The sequence below is a fragment of the Chiloscyllium plagiosum genome, unplaced genomic scaffold (assembly GCF_037043375.1).
Source record: "Chiloscyllium plagiosum isolate Xiang-an unplaced genomic scaffold, Cpla_swu_hap1 HiC_scaffold_9, whole genome shotgun sequence".
Taxonomy (NCBI): Eukaryota; Metazoa; Chordata; class Chondrichthyes; order Orectolobiformes; family Hemiscylliidae; genus Chiloscyllium; species Chiloscyllium plagiosum.
In genome coordinates, this window is record NW_028270147.1 from 29398219 (window position 1) to 29415293 (window position 17075).

A 17075-nucleotide genomic window follows, 5' to 3' on the forward strand; every position below is an offset into this window, starting at 1 on the left:
TCTGGGTAACGAACCAGGCCAGGTGTTAGAATTAGAGGTAGGTGAGCACTTTGGGGATAGTGACCATAATTCGGTGATTTTTACACTCGTGATGGAGAGGGATAAGTGTGTACTACAGGGCAAGAATTATAGCTGGGGTAAGGGAAATTATGATGCGGTGAGGCATGACTTAGGATGTGTGGCTTGGAAAAGTAGACTCCAAGGCAAGAGTGTAAATGATATGTGGAACTTGTTCAAGGGGCAACTATTGAGTGTCCTTGATAATTATGTACCTGTCAGGCAGGAAGGAAAGGGTCGTGCGAGGGAGCCGTGGTTTAATAAGGAATTGGAATCCCTTGTTAAATGGAAGAGGGCGGCCTATCTCAAGATGAGACGTGAAGGTTCAATTGGGGCGATTGAGAGTTATAGGGTAGCCAGGAAGGACCTGAAGAGAGAGCTAAAAGCAGCAAGGAGGGGACATGAAAGGTCCTTAGTAGATAGGATTAGGGAAAACCCTAAGGCTTTCTATAGGTATGTTAGGAATAAAAGAATGACTAGGGTAGGAATAGGTCCAGTCAAGGATAGTAGGGGGAAGTTGCGTGTGGAGGCGGAAGAGATTGGGGAGACACTGAATGAATACTTTTCTTCAGTATTCACTCAGGAACAGGGCATTGTTGTCGATGAGAATACTGAGGCACAAATAAGTAGAATGGATGGTTTTGAGGTATGTAGAGAAGAGGTGTTGGAAATCCTGGAAAAGGTGAAAATAGATAAGTCCCCTGGGCCTGATGGCATTTATCCTAGGATTCTCTGGGAAGCAAGGGAGGAGATTGCAGAGCCATTGGCCTTGATTTTTATGTCCTCTTTGTCTACAGGAGTAGTGCCAGAAGACTGGAGGATAGCAAATGTGGTTCCCTTGTTCAAAAAGGGGAGTAGGGATAGCCCTAGTAACTATAGGCCGGTGAGTCTCACTTCTGTTGTGGGCAAAGTCTTAGAGAGAATTGTAAGGGATAGGATTTATGCACATCTGGATAGGAATAATGTGATCAAGGATAGTCAGCATGGTTTTGTGAAGGGCAGGTCGTGCCTCACAAACCTTATTGAATTCTTTGAAAAGGTGACGAAGGAGGTTGATGAGGGGAAAGCGGTAGATGTGGTATATATGGATTTTAGTAAGGCGTTTGATAAGGTTCCCCATGGTAGGCTACTGCAGAAAATACGGAGATATGGCATTGAGGGTGAGTTGGAGGTTTGGATTAGGAATTGGCTGGATGGAAGAAGACAGAGGGTAGTAGTTGATGGCAAAGTTTCTTCATGGAGTGCCGTCACTAGCGGTGTTCCGCAAGGATCTGTTTTGGGACCATTGCTGTTTGTCATTTTTATAAATGACCTGGAAGAGGGGTTAGAAGGTTGGGTGAGCAAGTTTGCGGATGATACGAAAGTCGGAGGAGTTGTTGACAGTGAGGAAGCATGTGGCAGGTTACAGCAGGATATAGAGAAGCTGCAGAGCTGGGCAGAAAGGTGGCAGATGGAATTCAATGTAGCTAAGTGCGAGGTGATTCACTTTGGGAAGAATAACAAAAAGATGGGGTACTGGGCTAATGGTCGGATACTTGGTAGTGTGGATGAGCAGAGGGATCTTGGTGTCCATGTACACAGATCTCTGAAAGTTGCCACCCAGGTAAATAGTGCGGTGAGGAAGGCATATGGTGTACTGGCTTTTATTGGTAGAGGAATTGAGTTCCGGAGTCCTGAGGTCATGATGCAGTTGTATAAGACTCTGGTACGGCCGCATCTGGAATATTGTGTGCAGTTTTGGTCGCCATACTATAGGAAGGATGTGGAGGCATTGGAACGGGTGCAGAGGAGGTTTACCAGGATGTTGCCTGGTATGGGAGGAAAATCGTATGAGGAAAGACTGAGGCACTTGGGGCTGTTTTCACTAGAGAAAAGAAGGTTTAGGGGTGACTTGATTGAGGTGTACAAGATGATTAGGGGGTTAGATAGGGTCGACAGTATGAACCTTTTCCCGCGTATTGAGTCGGGTATTACAAGGGGGCATAGCTTTAAATTAAGGGGGGGTAGATATAGGACTGATGTTAGGGGTAGGTTCTTCACTCAGCGAGTCGTTAGTTCATGGAATGCCCTGCCAGTAACAGTGGTGGACTCTCCATCTTTATGGGCATTTAAGAGGGCATTGGATAGGTATATGGAGGATAGTGGGTTAGTGTAGTTTAGGTGGGCTTGGATCGGCGCAACATCGAGGGCCCAAGGGCCTGTACTGCGCTGTATTCTTCTATGTTCTATGTTCTAAAATACCTGTTTGACAAAGCTAATGAACATATAAGTTGAAAATATAGAGTACAAAGATTTATCTTTCTAAATGTGCCAATAAGCATGTACTCTCACACAGCAGGTAAAGGAGAAGTAAAAGAACTTTCCCCACAGAGATTAATTTTGGAAAAGAACAGTTTGGCTAAATATTTGTTAATTATTTGAGCTTAATATCTGAAATATTCCAGGTGACTTTTTGTCTGGCATCCTTGCACACATGGACTGCTGACACTAGACATATATACTTGTCACTGAGATTTCCCCAGAAATAATATATTTTGGCAATGTCAAGAAGAAGTCTCAGAAAGAATTACTGTTTCAATTTTTTAGCTTTCCAGTAGGATATTGAGGTGGTTTCACAGAAAATGAAAAAAAGGTAGGTTTGGGGATTTTACCACATTGTAGACTATACCCCGACTGAAATCCAAAGCAATGTCAAATAACTACAATTCCCAACAGCCGTACACTTGAACACATTAGTAAGGTAACTTTTTTTTTATTCTTTATTTTTCTTTGGGAATTTAGAATAGTGGGAATGGAGGTTAGGGCAGTTGAATGTTCCTCCTGCAGAATGTAAGTGCACCAACTCCAGCTCCTTGAAAACTGTGTTAGGGAACTAGAGCTGGAGCTGGATGAATTTGGATCTTTCAGGAGGCGGAGAGGGTTATTGAGAGGAGTTACAGGGAGGTAGTCACACCTCAGGTGCAAGAAAGAGGCAGATGGGTTACAGTCAGGGGACAGAAAGTAACCGGCAGGCAGTGCAGGGAAATCCTGTGGTCATTCCCTTCAGTAACAAGGATACCATTTTTTGACACTGTTGTGGGTGACACCTTACCAGGGGTAATCCATGGGGTCCTGGTTTCTGGCACAGAGTCTGTCCCTGTCGCTCAGAAGGAAAGGGGAGAGATTAGCAGAGTATTAGTTATCGGGGACTCCATAGTTAGGGGGAACAGATAAGAGGTTCTATGGGAACGAGAGAGACTCACAGTTGGTTTGTTGCCTCCGAGGTGCCAGGGTTCATGATGTCTCGGAATGTGGTTTTGAGATCCACATTGAGGGGGACAGGGAGCAGCTCCAAGTCATGGTCCACATAGGTACTAATAACACAGTTAGGAAAAGGGATGGGGATTTAAGGCAGAAATTCAGGGAGATGGAGTGGAAACTTAGTGCCAGAACAAATAGAGTTGTTATCTTTGGTTTGTTGCCCATGCCACATGCTAGCGAGGTGAGGAATAGGGAGAGAGAGCAGTTGAGCACATGACGACAGGGATGGTGCAGGAGGGAAAGTTTTGGATACCTGAATAATTGAGGCTCATTCTGGAGTAGGTGGGACCTCTACAAATAGGATGATCTATGCTTGAACCAGAGGGGTACCAATATCCTGGGGGGAGATTGGGCAATGGGAACCTAAATTGTAGTTCCAGTGTCCAAAAGGTTGAGAGTAGTGAGGTCAGAAATATGGTTTCAAGATTGCAAGAGTTCAGCAGCAAGCAGGACGGTGGTTTGAAGTGTGTCTACTTCAATGCCAGGAGCATCCGGAATAAGGTAGGTGAACTTGCAGCATGGATTGGTACCTGGGACTTCGATTTTGTGGTCATTTCAGAGACATAGATAGAACAGGGACAGGAATAGTTGTTGCAGGTTCCAAGATTTCGATGTTTCAGTAAGAACAGAGAAGATGGTAAAAGAGGGGGATGTATGACATTGTTAGTCAAGGATTGTATTGCGTTGGCAGAAAGGACTTTGAGGACTCATCTTCTGAGGTAGCATGGGCTGAGGTTAGAAACAGGAAAGGAGAGGTCACCTTGTTGGGAGTTCTCCATAGGCCTCCAAATAGCTCCAGAGATGCAGAGGAAAGGATAGCAAAGATGATTCTCGATAGGGTCGAGGGTGACAGGTTAGTCGTTATTGGGTCTTTAACGTTCCAAATATTGACTGGGAATACTGTAGTTAAAATTCTTTAGATGGGTCAGTTTTTGTCCAATGCGAGCAGGAGGGTTTCCTGACAGAGTATGTAGACAGGCCAACAAGGGGGCGAGGCCACATTGAATTTGGTATTGGGGAATGAACCCAGCCTGGAGTTAGATTTGGAGGTAGGTGAGCACTTTGGTGATAGTGGCCACAATTCAGTTATGTTTAATTTAGAAATGGAAAGGGATAGGTATATAATGCAAGGCAAGAGTTATTGCTGAGGGAAAGGCAATTATGATGCGATTAGGCAAAGTTTAGGATGCATAGAATGGGGAAAGAAACTGCAGGGGATGGGCACAACTGAACTGTTTAGCTTATTCAAGGAACAGATTCTGCGTGTCCTTTATAAGTATGCACCTGTCAGGCAGGGAGGATGTTGTCAAGCGCAGGAGCCATGGTTTATTAAGGAAGTTGAATTCCTTGTCAAGAGAACGAAGAAGGCTTATATTAGGATGAGATGTGCTGGCTCAGTTAGGGTGCTTGAGAGTTACAAGTTAGCCAGGAAAGATCTAAAGAGAGAACTAAGAAGAGCCAGGAGGGAAATGAGAAGTCGTTGGCAGATAAATTCAAGGAAAACCTTAAGGTTTTCTATAGGTATATCAAGAATAAAAGAATGACTAGAGTAAGATTAGGGCCAATCAAGGATAGTAGTGGGAAATTGTGTGTGGAGTCCGAGGAGATGGGGAAGCGTTAAATGAATATTTTTCGTCAGTATTCACACTGGAAAAAGACAATGTTGTTGAGGCAAATACTGAGATACAGGCAACTAGACTGGATGAGATTGAGGTTCACAAGGAGGAGGTGTTATCAATTTTGGAAAATGTGAAAATAGATAAGTCCCCTGGGCCGGATGGGATTTATTCTAGAATTCTCTTGGAAGCCAGGGAGGAGATTGCAGAGCCATTGGCTTTGATCTTTATGTCATCATTGTCTACAGGAATAGTGTCAGAAGACTGGAGGATAGCAAATATTGTCTTCTTGTTCAAGAAGGGGAGTAGAGACAACCCTGGTAATTATAGACCAGTGAGCCTTAATTCGATTGTAGATGAAGTGTTGGAAAAGGTTATAAAAGATAGGATTTATAATCATCCAGGAAGGAATAACTTGATTAGGGATAGTCAACACGGTTTTGTGAAGGGTAGGTCATGCCTCACAAACCGTATTGAGTTCTTTGAGATGGTAACCAAACAGGTGGATGAGGGTAAAGTGGTTGATGTTGTGTATATGGATTTCAGTAGGGAGTTTGATAAGGTTCCCCATAGTAGGCTATTGCACAAAATGCAGAGGCATGGGATTGAAGGTGATTTACTGGTTTAGATCAGAAATTTGCTCATTGAAAGAAGACAGAGACTGGTGCTTGATGGGAAATGTTCATCCTGGATTCCAGTTACTAGTGGTGCACTGCAAGGATCTGTTTTGGGGCCACTGCTGTTTGTCATTTTTATAAAGGACCTAAATGAAGGCGTAGAAGGATGAGCTAGTAAATTTGTGAATGGTACTGAGGTTGGTGGAGTTATGGATAGTGCTGAAGGATTTTGCAGGTTACACAGGGACATAGATAAGCTGTAGAGCTGGGCTGAGAAGTGGCAAATGAAGTTTAATATGGAAAAGTGTGAGGTGATTCACTTTGGAAGGAGCAACAGGAAAACAGAGTACTGGGCTAATGGTAAGATTTGTTGTAGTGTAGATGAGCAGAGAGATCTCAGTGGCAGGTAAATAGATCCCTGAAATTTGCCACTGAGGTTGATGGGGTTGTTAAGAAGACATACGATGTGTAAACTTTTATTGGTAGAGGGATTGAGTTTTGGAGCCACGAGGTCTTGTTATAGAGTCATAGAGTCATAGAGATGTACAGCATGGAAACAGACTCTTCGGTCCAACCCGTCCATGCCGACCAGATATCCCAACCTAACCTAGTCCCACCTGCCAGCACCCGGCCCATATCCCTCCAAATCCTTCCTATTCATATACCCATCCAAATGCCTCTTAAATGTTGCAATTGTACCAGCCTCCACCACTTCCTCTGGCAGCTCATTCCATACATGTACCACCCTCTGTGTGAAAACGTTGCCCCGTAGGTCTCTTTTATATCTTTCCCCTCTCACCCTAAACCTATGCCCTCTAGGTCTGGATTCCATGACCGCAGGGAAAAGACTTTGCCTATTTACCTTATCCATGCCCCTCATAATTTTGTAAACCTCTATAAGGTCACCTCTCAGCCTCTGATACTCCAGGGAAAATAGCCCCAGCCTGTTCAGCCTCTCCCTATCGCGCAAATCCTCCAACCCTGCCAACATCCTTGGAAATCTTTTCTGAACCCTTTCAAGTTTCACAACATCTTTCCGATAGGAAGGAGACCAGAATTGCACACAATATTCCAACAGTGGCCTAACCAATGTTCTGTACAGCTGCAACATGTCCTCCCAAACTCCTGTACTCAATACTCTAACCAATAAACGAAAGCATACCAAACACCTTCTTCACTATTCTATCTACCTGCGACTCCACTTTCAAGGAGCTATGAACTTAAACTCCAAGGTCTCTTTTTTCAGCAAGACTCCCTAGGACCTTACCATTAAGTTTATAAGTCCTGCTAAGATTTCCTTTCCCAAAATGCAGCACCTTGCAGTTATCTGAATTAAACTCTATCTGTCACTTCTCAGCCCATTGGCCCATCTGGTCAAAATCCTGTTGTAATCTGAGGTAACCCTCTTCTCTGTCCACTACACCTCCAATTTTGGTATCATCTGCAAACTTACTAACTGTACCTCTTATGCTCGCATCCAAATCATTTATGTAAATGACAAAAAGTAGAGGACCCAGCACCGATCCTTGTGGCACTCCACTGGTCACAGGCCTCCAATCTAAAAAACAACCCTCCATCACCACCCTCTGTCTTCTACCTTTGAGCCAGTCCTGTATCCAAATGGCTAGTTCTCCCTGTATTCCATGAGATCTAACCTTACTGATCAGTCTCTCATGGGGAGACTGCCTTACTGAATTCCATATAGATCACATCTCCCACTCTGCCCTCATCACTCCTCTTTGTTACTTCCTCAAAAAGCTCAATCAAGTTTGCGAGACATGATTTCCTACGCACAAAGCCATGTTGACTATCCCAAATCAGTCTTTGCCTTTCCAAATACATGTACATCCTGTCCCTCAGGATTCCCTCCAACAACTTGCCCACCACTGACGTCAGGCTCACTGGTCTTTAGTTCCCTTACCACCCTTCATAAACAGTGGCACCACGTTAACCAACCTCCAGTCTTCCGGCACCTCACCTGTGACTATCGATGATACAAATATCTCAGCAAGAGGCCCAATAATCACTTCTCTAGTTTCCCACAGAGTTCGAGGGTACACCTGATCAGGTCCTGGGGATTTATCCACCTTTACCTGTTTCAAGATATCCAGCACTTCCTCCTCTGTAATGTAGACATTTTGCAAGATGTCACCATCTATTTCCCTACAGTCTATATCTTCCATATCCTTTTCCACAGTAAATACGGATGCAAAATACTCATTTAGTATTTCCCCCATTTTCTGCGGCTCCACACAAAGGCCGCCTTGATGATCTTTCAGGGGCCCTATTATCTCCCTAGTTACCCTTTTGTCCTTAATGTATTTGTAAAAACTCTTTGGATTCTCCTTAATTCTATTTGCCAAAGCTATCTCATGTCCCCTTTTTGCCCTCCTGATTTCCCTCTTAAGTATACTCCTACTTCCTTTATACTCTTCTAAGGATTCACTCAATCTACCTGTCTATAACTTACGTATGCTTCCTTCTTTTTCTTAACCAAACCCTCAATTTCTTTAGTCATCCACATTCCCTATACCTACCAGCCTTTCCTTTCACCCTAACAGGAATATACTTTCTCTGGATTCTCCCGTTATCTCATTTCTAAGGCTTCCCATTTTCCAGCTGTCCCTTTACCTGTGAACATCTGCCCCCAATCAGCTTTTGAAAGTTCTTGCCTAATACCATCAAAATTGGCCTTTGTCCAACTTAGAACTTCAAATTTTAGATCTGGTCTATCTTTTTCCATCTAATAGAATTATGGTCGCTGGCCCCAAAGTGCTTCCCCACTGACACCTCAGTCATTTGCCCTGCCTTATTTCCCAAGAGTAGGTCAAATTTTGCACCTTCTCTAGTAGGTACATCCACATACTGAATCAAAAAATTGTCTTGTACACACTTAACAAATTCCTCTCCATTTAAACCCTTAACACTATGGCAGTCCCAGTCTATGTTTGTAAAGTTAAAATCCCCTACCATAACCACCCTATTATTCTTGCAGATAACTGAGATCACCTTACAAGTTTGTTTCTCAATTTCCCTCTGACTATTAGGGGCTCTATAATACAATCCCAATTAGGTTATCATCTCTTTCTTATTTCTCAGTTCCACCCAAATAACTTCCTGGATGTATTTCCAAGAATACCCTCTCTCAGCACAGCTGTAATGCTATCCCTTATCAAAAATGCCACTCTCCCTCCTCTCTTGCCTCCCTTTTTATCCTTCCTGTAGCATTTGTATCCTGGAACATTAAGCTTCCAGTCCTGCCCATCCCTAAGCCATGTTTCCGTAATTGCTGTGATATCCCAGTCCCATACTCCTAACCATGCCCTGAGTTAATCTGCCTTCCCTGTTAGGCCCCTTACATTGAAATAAATGCAGTTTAATTTATTGGTCCTACCTTGTCCCTGCCTGCCCTGACTGTTTGACTCGCTTCTGTTCTCAACTGTATCCATCTCAGATCGATCTCTTTCCTCACTATCTCCCTGGTTCCTCTTATCCCCACCCCCAACTTACTAGTTTAAATCCTCCCAAGCAGCTCCAGCAAATTTCCCTGCCAGTATATTAGTCCCCTTCCAATTTAGGTGCAATCATTCCATCTTGTATAGGTCACTTCTACCCCAATAGAAATTTCCATGATCCAAAAATGTGAATCCTTCTCCCAAACACCAGCTCCTCAGCCATGCATTCATCTGCTCTATCCTCCTATTCCTGCCCTCACTAGCTCGTAGTACTGGGAGTAATCCAGATATGACTACTCTCGAGGACCTCTTTTTAAATTTCTGCCTAACTGCCTGTAATCTCCCTTCAGAATCTCAAACTTTTCCCTTCCTATGTCGTTGGTTCCAATGTGGACAATGACCTCTTGCTGGCCCCTTTCCCCCTTGAGAACATTCTGCACCGTCTCTGAGACATCCTTGATCCTGGCACCAGGGAAGCAACACACCATTCTGCTTTACCACTGCTGGCCACAGAAACGTCCGTCTGGACCTCGGACTACAGAATCCCCTGACACAATTGATCTCTTGGAATCCGACATATCCCTTGTTACATTAGAGCCAGTCTCAATCCCAGAAACTTGGCTGTTCATGCTACGCTCCCCTGAAAATCCATCACCCCCTACATTTTCCAAAACATCACACCTGTTTGAAATGGGTATATCCACAAAAGACTCCGGCACTAGCTGCCTACCTCTCTTATCTTTCCTGGAGTTAACCCATCTCTGTGACTGTATCTGAGACTTTCCCCCCTTCCTATAACTGCCATCCATCACATACTGTTGCTGTTGCAAATTCCTCATTGCTTCGAACTGTCTCTCCAACCGATCTATTCGATCTGATAAGATTCACAGCCAACAGTATTTTTGGCAGATATAATCCGCAGTAACCCTTAAACTCTCTTTAAACTCCCACATCTGACAAGAAGTACAGATCACTGTACTGAAGGTCATTTTTGCTCCTTCACAATCTGCAGACCCAGAAAATAACACCGTCTTATTCATCTACAAACCCTGCCCCAGGTTAAATTAATAGTTATGTCATATATTTTAAGTTTAATCAGGAAACATATCTCCAAAAACATATAATCAAGAAAGAACCCACTCTACTCACTACTGCAAATTCTCTGTAGGCTGCACTTATCTGATTCTGTGCTGTGAACTTCACCTAACAGCTCTTCCAAGATCAGTTGTGAATTTCACTGTTTGTTAATTTTCCCAGATGCACTCCAATATCCAGCGATACATGAATACAAACAGCAAAGGCAGTAACTGTGCAGGTTCTCTCTCTCTCTCTCTCTCTCTCACTCCTGCGATGACCTCACCATGTGCTTCCTTTCTCTGTTCTTCTCCCTTTTAAAACTGCTGTTGTTTTGACTTTTTTTCCAAAACAAAATTGCAGCTGTACAAAACTCTAGTGCAGCCGCACTTGGAGTATTGTTTACATTTCTGGTCACTGCATCATAGGAAGGATGTGGAAGCGTTGGAAAGGGTTCAGAGGAGACTTACTAGGATCTTGCCTGGAATGAAGAGAAGGTCTTATGAGGAAAGCCTGAGGGACTTGAGGCTGTTTTTGTTAGAGAGAAGAAAGTTGAGAGGTGACTTAACTGAGACATATAAAATAATCAGAAGTTTAGATAGGGTGGACAGTAAGAATCTTTTTCCTCAGATGGCGATGGGTAGCACAAAGGGCAGCACGGTGGCTCAGTGGTTAGCACTGCAGCCTCACTGCACCAGGGTTCCCAGGTTCAATTCCAGCCTCGGGCTGGAGTTTACACATTCTCCCTGTGTCTGCGTGGGTTTCCTCTGATGCTCCTCCCACAGTCCAAAGATGTGCAGGTTAGGTGAATTGGCCATGCTCAATTGCCCATAGTGTTAGGTGCATTAGTCAGAGGGAAATGGGTCTGGGTGGGTTACTCTTCAGAGGGTCGGTGTGGACTTGTTGGGTTGAAGGACCTGTTTCCACATTGTATGGGAATCAAATCAAAGGGATATAGCTTTAAATTGAGGGATGAGAGACATAGGACAATGTCAAAGGTAGTTTCTTAGAGAGTAGTAGGGGTGTGGAATGCACTGCCTGCAACTGGAGTAGACTCGCCAATTTTAAGGGCATTTAAATTGTCATTGGATAAGTATATCCACGGAAATGGAATAGAGTAGGTTAGGTGGGTTTCAGATTGGTTCCACAGGTCGGCTCAACATCGAGGGCCAAAGGGCTTGCACTGCGCTGTAATGTTCTATGTTCTACATTCTATATTACCTCCAGTAAGCCAACATGATTCCACTATCTATCAGCTGCTGCTGGTTACTTATTTTATGATTTGTGACTTCCAAAATGTACTCTTGCCAACTCCTAGTGGGGTTTTCACTAGACTATTAGTCCTGAGACCCTGGTCATGATCTAACAACCTGGGTTTGATTCTGCCTTGGCAGATCGTGGAATTTGAATTAAGAGTCCAATGATGCCTATGAAACCATTGCCAATTGATTTTCAAGAAAGTGGCAGCATGGAAGAATGTTTTCAGGGTTCCTGAACTTGTATGCTTTGGATCACCTGGCCGGCCACATTCTTCTTTGTTTTTATCTGTTTGTTTCTTTGTTGTATAAAAATTCACTTTTTCTTCTTTTCTGTGGTTATGGTGGGGGAAGGTGGTTGCGAGGGCCTACTGCAGTGGTAACAGCATGGTGGATCCGAATACCCATTCCTTGTGGCCATGGTGCCCATGGTTTGAATGAAGGCATCATTGTGGGTCAGGTCAATTCCCCTTGGCTGCGATGCAGCAATGGTGGCTCAAAGGTAGAAGACAGAGGGTGGTGGTGCAGGGTTGTTTTTCAGATTGGAGGCCTGTGACCAGTGGAGTGCCACAAGGATCGGTGCTGGGTCCTCTACTTTTTGTCATTTACATAAATGATTTGGATGCGAGCATAAGAGGTGCAGTTAGTAAGTTTGCAGATGACACCAAAATTTGAGGTGTAGTGGACAAAGAAGAGGGTTACCTCAGATTACAACAGGATCTTGACCAGATGGGCCAATGGGCTGAGAAGTGGCAGATGTAGTTTAATTCAGATAAATGCGAGGTGCTGCATTTTGGGAAAGGAAATCTTAGTAGGACATATACACTTAATGGTAAGGTCCTAGGGAGTGTTGCTTGGAGTGCAGGTTCATAGCTCCTTGAAAGTGGAGTTGCAGGTAGGTAGGATAGTGAAGAAGGCGTTTGGTATGCTTTCGTTTATTGGTCAGAGTATTGAGTATAGGAGTTGGGAGGTCATGTTACGGCTGTACAGGACATTAGTTAGGCCACTGTTGGAATATTGCATGCAATTCTGGTCTCCTTCCTATTGGAAAGATGTTGTGAAAGCTGAAAGGGTTCAGAAAAGATTTACAAGGATGTTGGCAGGGTTGGAGGATTTGAGCAATAGGGAGAGGCTGAACAGGCTGGGGCTGTTTTCCCTGGAGCATCGGAGGCTGAGGGGTGACCTTATAGAGGTTTACAAAATTATGAGGGGCATGGATAGGATAAATAGACAAAGTCTTTTCCCTGCGGTCGGGGAGTCCAGAACTAGAGGGCATAGGTTTAGGGTGAGAGGGGAAAGATATAAAAGAAACCTACGGGGCAACTTTTTCATGCAGAGGGTGGTACGTGTATGGAATGAGCTGCCAGAGGATGTGGTGGAGGCTGGTACAATTGCAACATTTAAGAGGCATTTGGATGTGTATATGAATAGGAAGGGTTTGGAGGGATATGGGCCGGGTGCTGACAGGTGGGACTAGATTGAGTTGGGATATCTGGTCGGCATGGACGGGTTGGACTAAAGGGTCTGTTTCGATGCTGTACATCTCTATGACTCTATGACTCTATGACATGGTGGATCAAGCCCATTCCTCATGGCTCTGTGAACAATGCAGCAACCAAAGTAATGATGGCTTGAGTGACAGCTTCAGCGGGAGTGACTTGGTGTGTCTGGTCGGTACCTCCTTGCTGTGGTGGCGACCCCGTGGCTTCAATGTTGGATTCAGAGCACTGTGTGGGTCCACTTCAGAAATCCTTGCTGTGGTGGCCTTGAGTGCGGCTTCACCAGTGACTTCCCGCAGCCTCTTCAGAAACCCAGGAGCTGTGGAGAGAACAAAAGATAAATTTTGTTTCAATTATTTCTTTTTATCATTTATATAATTAAAATAATGCCAGATTATGACAACTTAAACTTTTCACTGTATTTTCATAAATACAAGCGGCAATAAATTGCTATTCCATTCTAACTGTCAGGAAAAGCCCATCTGATTCATTTATGTCTTATAAGGAGGAAAAATGCCATCATCACTCAGTCTGGCCAATTTGTAACTCCAGACTCACAGCAATGTGGTTGATTCTTAACTGCACTGTGGGTAATTAGGGATGGGGAATAAATGCTGGTCTAATCAGGGATGGGGAGAAAGTGAGGTCTGCAGATGCTGGAGATCAGAGCTGGAAATGTGTTGCTGGAAAAGCGCAGCATTCCTGAAGAAGGGCTTATGCCCGAAACGTCGATTCTCCTAATCAGGGATGCCAACACATAGTCATAGAGTCATAGAGATGTACAGCATGGAAATAGACCCATCCATGCCAACCAGATATTCTAATTTAATCTAGTCCCAATCGCCAACACTTGGCCCTTACCTCTCTAAACCCTTCCCAACCTCTGAATGAATTTAAAGAAGAAGAATCTGTGTGACAATGTCCAAGCAGTGAACATTTTTAAATAGGTTGAGATATCCCCTGGGTATTCCAAATTTTCCCACATCTTTTCAACATGAGTCCTCAAAAGATTTTCATAATAGAAGCATCTTCATAACACCACTTACCACAATATTTAAAGGGATTCTTAACTTCTATTAGGACAGCATGGTGGCTCAGTGGTTAGCACTGCTGCCTCACAGTGCCAGGAACCTAAGTTCAATTCCAGATTTGGGTGACTGTGTGGAGTTTGCACGTTCTCTCTGTGTTTGCGCATGTTTCCACTGAGTGCTTTGATTTCTTCCCACAGTCCAAAGATTTGCAAGTTGAGTGGATTTGCCATGTTAAACTGCCCATCATGTCCAGGGGATGTGCACACTAGGTGGAGGAGCCATGATTAGAGGGATGGGCTTAGATTAGTTCACAGGTCGGCACAATATTGAGGGCCGAACGGCTTGTTCTGAGCTGTGTTGTTCTATGTAATCTGGGGGATGGGTCTAATTGGGATGCTCTTTGGAGGGTTGGTATGGACTTGATATGTCAAATGGCTTCTTTCTGCATTGTGGGATTCTGTGATTCTGCCAGGGAAAACTGGAGTGTGTTCAGCAATTTTATCTGTCAGTCCATTGAGTATTTTGAACCAATAACTACCATCATGCTAATATTTCTCCACAACTGAAATCTGCTGTTGTTGTACTCTAACTGATTTTATGCCTTCTGTTTAAGGCATTGCTGCTGGGCCATTATCAATGTCTGCACCATTAGATTTACTGCCATCCCAAATAATGTACTATCTCAAAGCAATCTGGCCAGTTTGTTCACTCAGAGAGCCTAACCAATTATTTGCTTTGGCTTCCCTCCAACTTCAACAGTCAGAGGGCACATCATCCACCCAATATGGATCAGAGTTGAAAATCCATCTCATGATATGTAACATGGATGGAGGTAGGTGCATGGAGAGGAACTATCATGATATCATACTGGAATAAATCTGCAACTCCCTGCTAAAAATGCTGTGATTTTTAGAAATTAATTTATTTGAATCTCTCACCATCTTCAACATGAGACAGCTTTTGCAGTGTGAGGGTAAAGAAATGAAAGAATGAACTTGTGTCTTATCAGCTTTGTTCAAATACTGATAAAATCATTTTCTGGACTGCAGGCCAAGGAGCCGAGTAAGTAATGTGGACTGATAGGGTGGAAATCTCATGGGTATGTGCTGTTTTAGTTCTACCATAACACGTAACATCACAGGAGACTGACTAATATATAAAACTTATTGTATTAGCTGAGAGAAATGCTAGCAAAGATATAACAAGAAAGTAAGTTGATGTGCATCTCTCAGGTTATGAATATTGTATTATTTATGCACTGATGGGAAAGAGAAGAGTGGTTGTTAATGCTGCTCTGCATGTTTGTGATGAGTTCACGGCTCAGCTTGTTAAGTGCTTCTCCTGTGTTGTATTGAAAAACAGACTTACTGAATCCATGATAAAAAATAACTTCTCCAGCTGCTGCCTCATATTGCTCTGCATCTTGGCTTTATTTACACAAACTTCAAAGGAAGGCAATCTGCATGGAATAGGAAGACCAACACCCAGAACTGCATATCAGTCATAAGTGATTACTTAGAGTACTAGTTATATCCACCTGAATATGAAGTCAAGGCTGTGCCAAAGTTATACACGTCTACAGTGGAGACTGCATTGATACAATTATTCGATACAATTAAGCCATTTCTCAACAATGTTCACTCTGAATGGTTACAACTCATTCAGAGAATGGCTATAGGCGATCATGATAGAGGGATTCCAAAATATTATGCCCATTGCTTTCTGCTTATACAGAGCAGTGGGTATATTGGAGAAAAAAATGCCTTCAGGAGGCACACGACCAGAGTTCTCCAGCATCACGCATCCTGCACAAGCAGCTGTAGGCACCATCATGGAAAAACAATGTGCTCTTAATGAATACAGCATTGGAGATGTCTTACATTGGTTGCAGCCTGTCAGTGTTAATCACTGACATAGAAAAGGCATTCTTCATCACAGAACATGTACTAGTTAGGGATTGAGCTATTTACCAAAGCTGCTGTTTCAGCTAAGGGGAATGGTTAATAGTTGCAAACCCGCACATAGAGAAATTAATGACACACAGGAGACAAATACATGAGCCAAACTCATGAATTAAAATCACAAATAGCATTGCACAACTGAATAAAATTAATTTGTTTTTAAAAATCTTACTTTCTTACATTTTGTCGAAATAAAAGTTATCCATTGCCCTAAGGTGAATACATTAATTAGTTCCTCTGATGAACCATTAGATTTTGATGTTACTGTGCAGTTACTGAATGCTACTCAGGCTTATTACTCATGACCTTTATGGAGGCATCAAACAAAACCTTGACATAATCTATTAGCTCATCAGAATAGTGCTCAAAATGGATGAATCATTCATTCATGCTTTCCTCCGACCTTACACAATGCTTTGCTCATGTCTATTCTATTATTAAGATTAGTGCACACTGCAATGTCTGTTTCTTTATATTTATAGAATAGTTTGTCACCTAACATAGTCAACTGTTCAAACTGTGTCAATGAAAATTGATAGATCTCTAATTCATCATGGACCAAGCCAACAAGATGAAAGTATCTGATTTGGTCTTCTGTTGATGTCTGTATGTGAGGCCAACTGGATGATTGTGATGGCTTGCATTCTTACAATTATGATTAGTATGAATAATGATAAATCTTTCTTTTGGGTCATGGATTTCCAGAAGATCCTTTAAATTGCACTGCACAGTACAAGGTTGGATTCTGTAGTCAATAATGAAGCAGGACCACTCACCACTGATCTGGAATAAATCTGTCCCCAGGGACGAGTATTCTCCATGAAGTGGATTCCAAATTTCAGAAAGCAATTTAAAACCAGTTCCAAGTCAAGAGGATGTCCTTGCATGCAACATTAGTGATGTCAACAGCCAAGTTGCAAATCACGCTGAAATATTCACAGATAGCAAACCAGGACATTTAAACACTTAAAATTACCTAAAGCTTCAGTTCTCCAGATAAAAAAAAAAGTGTAGCTGTTGTTAGATAGAACTGAATCTAAAGAAAAAGTGCCCACAGGACTAAAGGAACAGGGATAATCAGACCATCAGAACTGATCTTGCATCAAGCATGCACAGAAACAACAGGTTGAATGACCTATTCTGTATTGTCAGCATTCTATGATTCAGTGTTTATAAGAAAGATAAACAAAACAAACTAGTCTTTAAAAC